The 13,512-nt window shown below is 42.5% G+C and overlaps 1 long non-coding RNA gene across 1 annotated transcript in view; it reads left to right on the top strand.

The window, feature by feature from the left end:
* Nucleotides 1-6: 6 nt before the first annotated feature.
* The window catches only part of LOC116540931, a 16,253-nt gene continuing 2,747 nt past the window's right edge, over nt 7-13,512 (top strand). The window contains exons 1-2 of the long non-coding RNA XR_004264647.1: nt 7-800; nt 7,382-7,387. This is a non-coding gene — a long non-coding RNA (uncharacterized LOC116540931). The remainder of the gene's footprint in view (nt 801-7,381; nt 7,388-13,512) is intronic.

Here is a 13,512-nt window from a genome sequence, read left to right as displayed (position 1 = left end):
AAAAATAAATAAATGTCTTAGCTATCCTGCTGTCACAGCGTGGCCTTACTGCTCCCTCATATATGGTGCCTTTCTCCTGCCGCCTTTCATTCTCTTTGCTTTCTTCGTCTTCCAGATGCTCACACACCCATTCTCCTACCTGGGAAATCACAGCCTTATTAACAGCTCAGCTATCCTGAGTCATGTTTCCTCATGAAATCGAACTCAACTGCTGCAACCTCAAAATAGCAATTTAAATCAGCTTCAGCATAACCTGTTTTTTCCCCCTTGTTTCCTGTGTTAGTATTATGTCACCAACTTTGTGGGGATGAGATAGGTCATATACTCTTCTAGAGCATATCATAATGACCAAACATCTTTAGCTATAACCCACCTAGATCCCAATACTTACCCCCAAGGGAATATATTGACTTTTATTCCCCGTTATGAAAAACAAACCCCTTCAAACCCAAAGAATGGACTCAGAGACCCAGAGAACAGCAAAAGTGAGACTTTTAATGATGGTCTTACAATATTGGGTGCCTGGCAGCAGACACACCCAGCACAGTTTCAACAAGCAGTTTATCCTCTAGTGCACAGGTCCCTCCCCTGGTTCCTCATAGGCTGAGTACTATGGGGTCACACTCTTCCTGGATGTCGCCTATTGGTTGTTGGGCAGGGGCTTTAGGTGTTTTGTTTAGGGTTGTCCTGCTGCGTTTTGTTGCAGCCCACAATGCATTGCAATCCTAGTTAGCTCAGGGGCTCTTCAAGTGTTTGACTTATGACCTAAGTAGCTGGGCAGGCTAATAAGAACAGACAAAGTGAGCTATTTTGTAGGCTCATAAACTTTCATCTTAGACTAAACTTCTTTGGTTCAGGTGAGGGCAACTAAGGGGGTGGGGGGTGACACCCAGGCATTGGCTATCCAAGCAGGGGCCTAGTATAGCTTGTTTCTTTTTAGTTTGCTGACTTAAGCTGATTTAAGGCACTTTGTCTTGGAAATGGACCACTGTATACATTATTTCTTACACCCAGCTAATTTTTAATTTTTTTTTTGTAGAGATGGGAGTCCAACTCTGTTGCCCAGGCTGGTCTTGAACTCTTGGCCTCAAGTGATCCTCCTGCCTCAGCCTCCCAAAGTGCTTGGATTATAGGCGTGAGCCACCTGTTCGGCCATCTTTGTTTAAAAAAGAGAGTTTAGAGGACTCTAACTAGGAGCTATTGTAGTAACCTGGGCCAGATGTTTATAGCTGGGTGGAAACAATGACCAAGATAAAAAGTAGGAAGACAGGAGAAAGGCTGGGAGGGGTGCAACCAACAGGACTTGCAAGTAAGCAGATCTGGTGGCAAAGGTCAGGGAAAACCAAAGACTCCCAGGTCTCCAGGTGGCTAGGCCAGATATGGTACATGGTAGTGCTCGCAGATGGAGGGGAAGCGCATTTCACCACACAGTCGGCCCACACACTCTGGCTGTAGAGGGCCAGGGACCACGTGTCTCCAGCTTGCCTGAATTTAGACAACTCAGTCTTGCTGCCTGTCTTCACAATTTCAAAATGAAGCTAAAATAAACCCATCTCTGGCTTGTTTTATTTTATTTTATTTTCTAGAGACAGAGTTTCTCTCTATCGCCCAGTCTGGAGTGTAGTGATGCAATCTTGGCTCACTGCAACCTCCAACCCCAGGTTCTAGTGATTCTCCTTGTCTCCTGCCACCAAAATTAGCCTGGCTAATTTTTTTTTTTTTTTTTTTTTTTTTTTTTTTTTTTAGTAAAGAGGTTTCACCTTGTTGGGCAGGCTGGTCTCGAACTCCTAACCTCAGGTGATCTACTGGCCTCAGCCTTCCAAAGTGTTAGGATTACAGGTGTGAGCCACTGGGCCCGGCCTGCAGTTTGTTGTAAGAATCCAGTAACATCACTATTTAACAGTTGGTGTAGATATTCAGAAGCAGTGGATGTGAACATTTAATGAATGTTATGCATAAACAAATTAGATCAAAGTAAGTGAATTCCATGAAGCTGAGAAAGGTGTCCTCTGGATATGCTACCTGGTAACCCCTTGGTCAGCAGTGTGCCCCTTGACAAGCATCATGGGGAGCAGGGACAGAGGAGGTGGGTGTGGAGCACGGAGACACAGGCACAGTGACACCCCCCCGCCTTGTCCCTGTCCCATCCACCCCTTTGTGTAATTTAATCATTTAACGAGGGGTTCCCATGTGTAAAATATTTGCTTCATTCAATCGCAGACACTTGATGTTCAAATTTACTGAGGAAGAAGCTATTCACATGTCATATAGGAATTTTTAAAAATCCCTTAATTAGCTGTATCATTGAAGTAAAACCTATTTAAGGTATTTAGTGTTTATCTAGGCAAGACTAGGCAAGGTTGGCTTCTTGGCTTTCTGTCCTCCCCATTTCTTCCTCCTTTCAAAGTGTGGATTTTATTTTCAAGGCTGGGAAAAGAGGTGTTCAAGGTGGGAGGTGAAGGCAGGAGAATCACTTTAGATCAAGAGTTTGACCAGCCTGGTCAATATAGTGAGACCTTGTCTCTAGAAAAAAAAAAAAAAAAATTTTAATTGGCTGGTTGTGGTGGTACATGCCTGTGGTCCCAGCTCCTCAGGAGGCTGAGGCAGGAGGATCACTTGAGCCCAGGAATTTGAAGCTGCAGTGAGCTGTAATCATGTCACTGCACTCCAGCCTGGGTGGCAGAGCAAGGCCCTGTCTAAAACAACAAAAAAGAGCCAGGCTCAGTGGCTCACACCTGTAATCCCAGCACTTTGGGAGGCTGAGGCTGTAGGATCCCTTGAGGCCAGGAGTTCAAGACCAGCCTGGGAAACATAGTGAGACCCTGTCTCTATATATTAAAAAAAAAAAAAAAACATGGCCAGGTACAGTGGCTCACACCTGTAATCCCAGCACTTTGGGAGGCCAAGGCGGGTGGATCACGAGGTCAGCAGTTTAAGACCAGCCTGGCCAACATGGTGAAACCCTGTCTCTACTAAAAATACAAAAATCATCTGGGCATGGTGGCACTTGCCTGTAATCTCTGCTGCTCAGGAGGTTGAGACAAGAGAATTACTTGAACTGGGACCCAGGAGACAGATGTTGCAGTGTGCTGAGATTGTGCCACTGCACTCCAGTCTGGGCTATAGAGCGAGACTCTTTCTCAAAACAAAAACAAAAACAAAAAAAAGGTGTTTGGGAACTTCAGCTTCCACAATGTAGACGTCCACTGTTGGAGGACTACTTTGCATCATAACCAAGACACGTGGCCTGAGAGCCTGTGATGATTATTTGTGTTTGCACAAACTCCAGAGCAGACAAGCTCCTGGACTAAAAGGCACTCTGAAACTGTCTTGAACAGACATGAGGAGAGACAGGTTATTGTCTCCAGCATCAAAGGAATGAACCAAGATGTTGATTTTGAAGAGCCAACACTTTCCCAAGAAGCCTCCACAATGTGACCTCCCAGGGCCTCTACCAGCACTGAGGGTCAGAATTAAGGCATCTGAGGCTGGGTGACATTCTTGCAGAGGTCCCGCTTACAACATGGCCTGCAGTGATCAAAAGATGTTGATGTCACAGCTCCTTACCAGATGTCCTGCTCCCACTCTTGCCCCTCCATCTCCAGTCTCTTGACAAGCAGCTGGAATTTTTTTGTTTTTTCTGTTTTAGATTTGTTTTTTCTTTGAGAGAGAGTCTCGCTCTGTCGCCCAGGCTGGAGTGCAGTGGTGTGATCTCAACTTGCTGCAACCTCTGTCTCCCGGGTTCAAGCAATTCTCATGCCTCAGCCTACTGAGTAGCTGGGATTACAGGCACCTGCCACCACGCCTGGCTAATTTTTGTATTTTTTAGTAGAGATGAGTTTCACCATGTTGGCCAGGCTGGTCTTGAACTCCTGACCTCAGGTGACCCACCTGCCTTGACCTCCCAAAGTGCTGGGATTACATGTGTGAGCCACTGCTACTGGGCTTTGTTTTTGTTTTTAGAGATAAGGTGTAGCTCTCTCACTCAGGCTGGAGTGCAGTGGTGAAATCATGGCTCACTGCAGCCTCTGTCTCCTGGGCTAAAGTGATCCTCTCACATTACTTCCTGAGGAGCTGGGACTAGAGGCATATGCCACCACATCTGGTTAACTTTTTTTTCAAGACAGAGTTTCACTTTTGTTGTCCAGGCTGGAGTGCCCAGTCTCAGCTCACTGTAAACTCTGCGTCCCGAGTTCAAATGATTCTCCTGCCTCAGCCTCCCGAGTAGCTAAGCTTACAGGCATCTGCTACCCATACCTGGCTAATTTTTGTATTTTTAATAGAGACGGTGTTTTGCCACATTGACCAGGTTGGTCTCAAACTCCTGACCTCAGGTGATCCACCTGCCTCGGCCTTACATAGTGCTGGGATTACATGCATGAGCCACTGCGCCTGGAACACCTGTTTAATTTTTTATAAATTATTTTTGCAAAGACAGGGGTCTCTGTATGTTGCCCAGGCTAGTCTCAAACTCCTACCCTCAAGTGATCCTCCCCTTTCAGCCTCCCAAAGTGCCCAGCCTCATTTTCTTTTTAATTAGTTTAGTTTTAATTTTATATTATAGAAATGCCACCAAATGGAAAATGTCAATGTTAAGTAGGATTTCCATGTACAGGTGGCAAATCACAAAGTCTCCCTTCCTTGATACTTATTCCTTTTTTTTTAAATTACATTTTAGGTTTTGGGGTACGTGTGAAGAACATGCAAGATTGTTGCATAGGTACACACATGGCGGTGTGATTTGCTGACTTTCTCCCCATGCTATCTCTCCGCAAGTCACCACCCTCCGCTGTCCCTCCCCTATTTCCCCCCGACAGACCCCAGTGTGTAGTGCTGCCCTCCATGTGTCCATGTGTTCTCATTGTTCAACACCCACTTATGAGTGATAACATTCAGTGTCTGATTTTCTGTTCTTGTGTCAGTTTGCTGAAAATGATGGTTTCCAGGTTCATCCATGTCCCTACAAAGGACACGAACTCATCATTTTTGATGGCTGCATAGTATTCCACGGTGTATATGTGCTACATTTTCCCTGTCCAGTCTATCATCGATGGGCATTTGGGTTGGTTCCAGGTCTTTGCTATTGCAAACAGTGCCAATATGTACATACGTGTGCATGTGTCTTTATAATAGAACGATTTATAATCCTTTGGATATATATCCAGTAATGGGATTGCTGGATCAAATGGAATTTCTATTTCTAGGTCCTAGAGGAATTGCCACACTGTCTTCCACAATGGTTGATCTAATTTACACTCCCATCAACACAACAGTGTAAAAGTGTTCCTATTTCTCCACATCCTCTCCAGCATCTGTTGTCTCCAGATTTTTTAATGATCGCCAATTCTAACTGGCATGAGATGGTATCTCAATGTAGTTTTGATTTGCATTTCTCTAATGACCAGTGATGATGAGCATTTTTCATATGTTTGTTGGCCTCATGTATGTCTTCTTTTGTAAAGCATCTCTTCATATTCTTTGCCCACTTTTGAATGGGCTTGTTTTTTTCTTGTAAATCTGTTTTAGTTCTTTGTAGATCCTGGATATTAGCCCTTTGTCAGATGGGTAGATTGCAAAATTTTTTTCCCATTCTGTTGGTTGCCGATTCACTCTAATGACTGTTTGTTTTGCCGTGCAGAAGCTGTGGCGTTTGATTAGGTCCCATTTGTCTATTTTGGCTTTTGTTGCCAATGCTTTTGGTGTTTTGGTCATGAAGCCCTAGCCTATGCCTATGTCCTGAATGGTTTTGCCTAGGTTTTTTTCTAGGGTTTTTATGGTGTTAGTTCTTATGTTTAAGTCTTTAATCCATCTGGAGTTAATTTTAGTGTAAGGTGTCAGGAAGGGGTCCAGTTCCTGCTTTCTGCACATGGCTAGCCAGTTTTCCCAACACCATTTATTAAACAGGGAATCCTTTCCCTATTGCTTGTTTTTGTGAGGTCTGTCAATGATCAGATTGTTGTAGATGTGTGGTGTAGCCTCTGAGGCCTCTTTTCTGTTCCATTGGTCTATATCTCTGTTTTGGTACCAGTACCATGCTGTTTTGATTACTGTAGCCTTGTAGTATAGTTTGAAGTCCGGTAGTGTGATGCCTCCTGTTTTGTTCTTTTTGCTTAGAATTGACTTGGCTATGTGGGCTCTCTTTTCGTTCCATATGAAGTTTAAGGTGTTTTATTCCAGTTCTGTGAAGAAGGTCATTGGTAGCTTGATGGGGATATCGTTGAATCTGTAAATTACTTTGAGCAGTATGGCCATTTTCATATTGATTCTTCCTAACCATGAACATGGAATGTTTCTCCATCTGTTCGTGTCCTCTCTTACTTCGTTGAGCAGTGGTTTGTAGTTCTCCTTGAAGAGGTTCTTTACGTTCCTTGTTAGTTGTATTCCTAGGTATTTTATTCTCTTTGTAGCAATTGTGAATGGCAGTTCGTTCTTGATTTGGCTCTCTTTAAGTTTGTTATTGGTGTATAGGAATGCATGTGATTTTTGCACATTGATTTTGTATCCTGAGACTTTGCTGAAGTTGCTTATCAGTTTCAGGAGGTTTTGGGCTGAGACCATGGGGTCTTCTAGATATACAATCATGTCGTCTGCAAATAGAGACAATTTGACTTCCTCCTTTCCTGTTTGTATCCCCTTTATTTCTTTTTCTTGCCTGATTGCTCTGGCTAAAACTTCCAATACTGTATTGAATAGGAGTGGTAAGAGAGGGCATACTTGTCTAGTGCCAGATTTCAAAGGGAATGCTTCCAGTTTTTGCCCATTCAGTATGATAGTGGCTGTTGGTTTGTCGTAAATAGCTTTTATTATTTTGAGATACATTCCGTCAGTACCTAGTTTATTGAGGGTTTTTAGCATAAAGGGCTGTTGAATTTTGTCAAAGGCCTTCTCTGCATCAGTTGAGATAATCATGTGGTTCTTGTCTTTGGCTCTGTTTATGTGGTGAATTGTTTATAGACTTGCATATGTTGAACCAGCCTTGCATCCCCGGGATGAAGCCTACTTGATCATGGTGGATAATCTTTTTGATATGCTGTTGCAATCGGTTTGCCAGTATTTTATTGAAGGTTTTTGCATCTATGTTCATCATGGATATTGGCCTAAAGTTTTCTTTTCTTGCCGAGTCTCTGCCAGGTTTTTGTATCAGGATGATGTTGGTCTCATAAAATGATTTGGGATGGATTCCTTCTTTTTGGATTATTTGGAATAGTTTCAGAAGGAATGGTACTAGCTCCTCTTTGTGTGTCTGGTAGAATTCGGCTGTGAACCCATCTGGACCTGGGCTTTTTTTGGGTGGTAGGCTCTTACTTACTGCCTCAACTTCACACCTTGTTATTGGTCTATTCAGAGTTTCGACTTCTTCCTGGTTTAGGCTTGGGAGGAGGCAAGTGTCCAGGAATTTATCCATTTCTTCCAGGTTTACTAGTTTATGTGCATAGAGTTTTTTGTAATAACCTCTGATGATGGTTTGTATTTCCGTAGAATCAGTGGTGATATCCCCTTTATCGCTTTTTATTGCATCTATTTGATTATTCTCTCTCTTCTTTTTTATTGATCTGGCTAGTGGTCTATTTTGTTGATCTTTTCGAAAAACCAGCTTCTGAGGCCGGGCGCGGTGGCTCAAGCCTGTAATCCCAGCACTTTGGGAGGCCGAGGCGGGTGGATCACGAGGTCAAGAGATCGAGACCATCCTGGTCAACACGGTGAAACCCCGTCTCTACTAAAAATACAAAAAATTAGCTGGGCATGGTGGCGCATGCCTGTAATCCCAGCTACTCAGGAGGCTGAGGCAGGAGAATTGCCTGAACCCAGGACGCGGAGGTTGCGGTGAGCCGAGATCACGCCATTGCACTCAAGCCTGGAAAACAGACCCAAAAACAATTAAAAAAAAAAAAAAAAAAAGAAAAACCAGCTTCTGGATTTATTGATTTTTTTCAGGGTTTTTTGTGTCTCTATCTCCTTCAGTTCTGCTCTGATCTTTGTTATTCTTGTCTTCTGCTAGGTTTTGAGTTTTTTTGTTTTTTTTTTGGTCTTGCTCCTCTAGCTCTTTCTATTTTGATGATAGGGTGTCAATTTCAGATCTTTCCTTGCTTCTCATGTGGGTATTTATTGCTATGTATTTTCCTCTAGACACTGCTTTAAATGTGTCCCAGAGATTCTGGTATGTCGTGTCTTTGTTCTCGTTGTTTATTTAGTCAACATTCAAGAGCCAGTTGTTCAGTTTCCGTGAAGCTGTGCAGTTCTGAGTTAGTTTCTGAATTCTGAGTTCTGAATTGATTGCACTGTGGTCTGAGAGACTGTTTGTTATGATTTCCATTCTTTTGCATTTGCTGAGGAGTGATTTACTTCCAATTATTTGGTCAATTTTAAAGTAGGTATGTTGTGGTGCTGAGAAGAATGTATATTCTGTGGATTTAGGGTGGAGAGTTCTGTAAATGTCTATTAGGTTTTCTTGGTCTAGGTCTGAATTCAAGTCCTGGATATTCTTGTTAATTTTCTATCTCGTTGATCTGTCTAATATTGACAATGGGATGTTAAAGTCTCCCACTATTATTGTGTTGGATTCTAAGTCTCTTTGTAAGTCATTAAGAACTTGCTTAATGTATCTGGGTGCTCCTGTATTGGGTGCGTATATTTTTAGAATCATTAGCTCTTCTTGTTGCATTGATCCTTTTACCATTATGTAATATCTCCTTCTTGGTCTCTTTTGATCTTTGTTGGTTTAAAGTCTGTTTTATCAGAGACAAGAATCGCAACTCCTGCTTTTTTTTTGCTCTCCATTTGCTTGGTAAATCTTCCTCCATCCCTTTATTTTGAGCCTTTGTGTATCCTTGCATTTGAGATGTGTTTCCTGAATACAGCACACCAATGGGTTTTGGCTTTTTATTCAATTTGCCAGTCTCTGTCTTTTGACTGGGGCATTTAGCCCATTTACATTTGGGGTTAATATTGTTATGTGTGAGTTTGATCCTGCTGTTTTGATGCTAGCTGGCTGTTTTGCCTGTTAGTTGATGCAGATTCTTCATTATGTTGATGCTGTTTACCATTTGGTATGTTTTTGCAGTGGCTGGTACTGGTTGTTCTTTTCTATGTTTAGTGCTTCTTTCAGGAGCTGTTGTAAATCAGGTCTGTTGGTGATGAAATCTCTGAGTATTTGCTTGTTCGTAAAGGATTTTATTTCTCCTTCACTTATGAAGCTTAGTTTGGCTGGATATGAAATTCTGGGTTGAAAGTTCTTTTCTTTAAGAATGTTGAATATTGGCCCCTGCTCTCTTCTGGCTTGTAGTGTTTCTGCTGAGAAATCTGCTGTGAGTCTGATAGGCTTCCCTTTGTGAGTAACCCGACCTTTCTCTCTGGCTGCCATTAGCATTTTCTCCTTCATTTCCACCCTGGTGAATCTGACGATTATGTGCCTTGGGGTTGCTCTTCTTGAGGAATATCTTTGTGGTGTCCTCTGTATTTCCTGGACTTGAATATTGGTCTGCCTTGCTAGGTTGGGGAAGTTTTCCTGGATAATATCCTGAAGAGTATTTTCCATCTTGGATTCATTCTCTTTGTTGCATTCAGGTACACCTATCAAACGTAGATTAGGTCGTTTCACATAGTCCCATATTTCTTGGAGACTTTGTTCATTCCTTTTTACTCTTTTTTCTCTAATCTTGCCTTCTCGTTTTATTTCATTGAGTTGTTCTTTGAACTTATTCCTTTTTTTCTGACATGGAGTCTCACTCTGTTGCCCAGGCTGGAGTGTAGTGGCACAATCTTGGTTTACTGCAACCTCTGGCTTGCTGAAACCTCCGCCTCTGACATTCAAGCAGTTGTCCTGCCTCAGCCTCCTGAGTAGCTGGAATTACAGGTGCACACCACCACGCCCAGCTAATTTTTGTATATTTAGCAGAGATAGGGCTTCACCGTGTTGGCCAGGCTGATCTTGAGCTCCTGACCTCAGGTTATCCACTTGCCTTGGCCTCCCAAAATTCTGGGAATACAGGCATAAGCCACCACACCTGGCCTCTTTTAGCTATTTTAAAATATGCAAGAAATTATCGTTTACCATTATAACTTTGTTTTACTACCAAGGACTACATCTTATTTATTCTAACTGTATTTTTGTACCCATTAATTATTCCTGTGCACCCCTTCCAGCCCACTACCCTCCCCAGCCTTTGGTAACCATCATTCTACTCTCTATCTCCATGAGTTTCATTGTTTTAAATTTTAGCACCCACAAATGACTGGAAGCATGCAAAATTTGTCTTTCTGTGTCTGACTTATTTTAGTTAACATAATGATCTCCAGTTCTACCCATGTTTTGGCAAATAACAGGATTCTATTCTTTTTCATGGTTGAATAATATCCCATTGTATATGTGTTTTACCACATTTTCTTTATCCATTCACCTGTTGATGGACACCTAGATGCTTCCAAATCTTGGCTATTGTGAACAGTGTTGCAATATATAGAAATGTAGATATTTCTTTGATATGCTGATTTTCTTTCTTCTGGGTACCCGGCAGTAGGATTACTTTGTCATAAAATAGCTCTCTTTGTAGTTTTTTGAGGACCCTCCAAGCCGTTCTCCATGGTGGTTGCCCTGATTTACATTCCCACAAATAGTGTACCAGGGTTCCCTTTTCTCCACATCCTCATTAGCATTTGTTACTGCCCGTCTTTTGGATATAAGCCATTTTAACGGGGGTGCAATGATAGCTCATTGTAGTTTTAATTTGCATTTCTCTGATGATCAGTGATGTTGAGCACCTTTTCATATATTCATTTGCCATTTTTATGTCTTCTTTTGAGAAATGTCTATTCTGATCTTTTGCTTATTTTAAATCAGATTACTAGAGCTTTTTTTCCCCTATTGATTTTGTTTCCCCTGAGCTCCTTATATACTCTGGCTATTAATCCCTTGTCAGATGGATTCAGGATTGGGTTTCGTCTTTACACCCAATTCTAAACCATTAAATGCTGTCAAGTGGAGAAGTAAGTAACATAATGTTTATATTGGAAGATGACTTTGTGTATTTGCTGTCTGTTGCTGTGTAACATACCAGCTGGGCATGGTGGCTCACGCCTGAAATCCCAGCACTTTGGGAGGCCAAGGCAGGTGGATCATGAGGTAAGGAGTTAGAGACCAGCCTGGCCAATATGATCAAACCCCATCTTTACTAAAAATACAAAAATTAGCCAGGTGTATTAGCACATGCCTGTAATCCTAGCTATTCAGGCAGGAGAATCACTTCAACTCCAGAGGTGGAGGTTGTGGTTAGCTGAGATCACACGACTGCACTCCAGCCTGGGGGACAGAGTGACAAACTAACAAACTAGCAAACAAACAAAACTCACCCCAAGATATAAAGTTACAATGATGTTTATTAGTCTTCTCACAAATCTGGAGGCTGACTAGACTCCACTAGGCAGCTCTGGCTCAGCATGTGGTTGCCTTCAAAGAGTATGGAGTTAGAATAGTGTCGAAGGTTTCCTTGCTTAAATATCTCCTGGTGAATGTAGGCTGTCAGCCAGGGTCTCAGCTCAGACTATCTGGTGGAACACCCACACATAACCTCCCTACATGGCCTGGGCTTTCTCACAAAATGGTGAATGGGTTCCAAGTGCACTCACCCCAGGAAGGAGAGCCAAGTAGAAACAGTGTCATCTTTTATGACCTGACTTTGGCAGGTCATGAGTAGCACTTCCACTGTATTCTACTTACAGAAGCAGGGGTCTAAGCTCATTTTCAAGGGAAGAGAAACTAAATTCTATCTCTTGATAACAAGTGTAAAAAAATTTGCAACTATTCACAATAGTGAAGAGATGGAATGAACCTGTTTCCTTCCATCTATGGAAAAAAGAATAAAGAAAATGTAGCAGCCAGGTGCGGTGGCTCACGCCTGTAATCTCAGCAATTTGGGAGACTGAGGCAGGCGGATCACCTGAGCTCGGAAGTTTGAGACCAGACTGGCAAACATGGCAAAACTCTGTCTCTACTAAAAATACAAATATTAGCTAGGTGTGGTGGCGCACACCTGTAATCCCAGCTACGAGGGAGGCTGAGGCAGGAGAATCACGTGAACTTGGGAGGCAAATGTTGCAGTGAGCTGAGATTGCACCACTGCACTCCAGCCTGGGTGACAGAGTGATTCTCCATCTCAAAAAAAAAAGTCAAAGTGAATCAGAGGATAAAAGAGCTACATTAAAGCAACTGAAAAAGTGATGGAAATTAGAGATAATAGTCTAACACTGGGTTGTCCATTGGTGACCCCGAGGTAGAGAACCTAAAAACAAAGCAGGGCTGGGCACAGGGGCTCACACCTATAATCCCAGTGCTTTAGGAGGCTAAGGTGGCAGGATAGCTTGAGGCCAGGAGTTCAAGAAAAGCCTGGACAACACAGCAAAACCCTATCTCTAGAAAAGTAACAAAAATTAGCCAAGTGTGGTGGTGCATGCTTGTAGTCCCAGCTAAGAGCGAGGCTGAGGCAGGAAGATTTTTTGAGCCCAGGAGTTTGAGGCTGCAGTGAGCTATGATGACACCAATTTGTTCTAGAACCTGGGTGAGAGAGCAAGGCCCTGTCTTGAAAGAAAGGAAGGTATGTAAGAATGGAGGGAGTGAGAGAAGGAGGAAGGGAGGGAGGGAAGGAAGGAAGGAATGAAGGAAGGAAGAAAGGGAAGAAGAAAGGGAGGAAGGGAGGGTGGGAGGGAAAGGAGAGTGAAAAAGAAAGAAGGAAAGGAAGGAATGCAGAGATAGGGAAGTACATAGTCAGTAGTCAAAGGACACACCATATACCTGGAAAAACTAATACGGAATGACTGGCCTAGAACCAACCCTGGCTAAGCTACTGAAGTTCAATGAATAAAAAAGAAGTACTCCACTGGCCTTTCGGCAGGAAAACACAACACACGTGAGAAGAACCTCCAGCCAGCCTCAGACCTTCCCACAGCCCCAGCCAGAACCAGATGACAATAGAGTCAGAACTTAAAGAACGAAAGAAAAGGAAACTGAATCAAGAATATTCTCCCAGGAAAGATGTCATCCAAGTATACATGCATTAACAGAAACTCTAAAAATGCACCAATTTCAAAAATAAAGCAGCTGTGGGTGAAAATAGAAACTGCAGATAAAAATAATCATGACACTTTTATCTTTTTCATAATTTTAATGAATGTTGAATCAAAAGATATGACTTGCACAAAGGCATTTATCTGAAGTTCAGAAGTTCTCCCACCTTTAGTTTCTTCAGCTTCTGTTGTATCAAGCAAAAGAAAGTTATATATAAACTAAACACATACAAAATATGGAGTTATTTTAAATCAATTTATCTATTCATCTAACTACCTATTTGCACACTAAGTTTTGAATTAATTTTTTTTTTTTTTGAGACAGAGTCTCACTCTGTTGCCTAGGCTGGAGTGGAATGGTACAATCTCAGCTCACTGTAACCTCTGCCTCCCAGGCTCAAGCGGTTCCTGTCCCTCAGCCTCTCGAGTAGTTGGGATGACAGGCACCCATCATGA

The sequence above is a fragment of the Sapajus apella genome, unplaced genomic scaffold, assembly GCF_009761245.1.
Source record: "Sapajus apella isolate SASKATOON/1434 unplaced genomic scaffold, GSC_monkey_1.0 scaffold146, whole genome shotgun sequence".
Lineage (NCBI taxonomy): Eukaryota > Metazoa > Chordata > Mammalia > Primates > Cebidae > Sapajus > Sapajus apella.
Note: the sequence above shows the minus strand (reverse complement) of the source record. Positions and strands in the feature narration are given on the sequence as shown.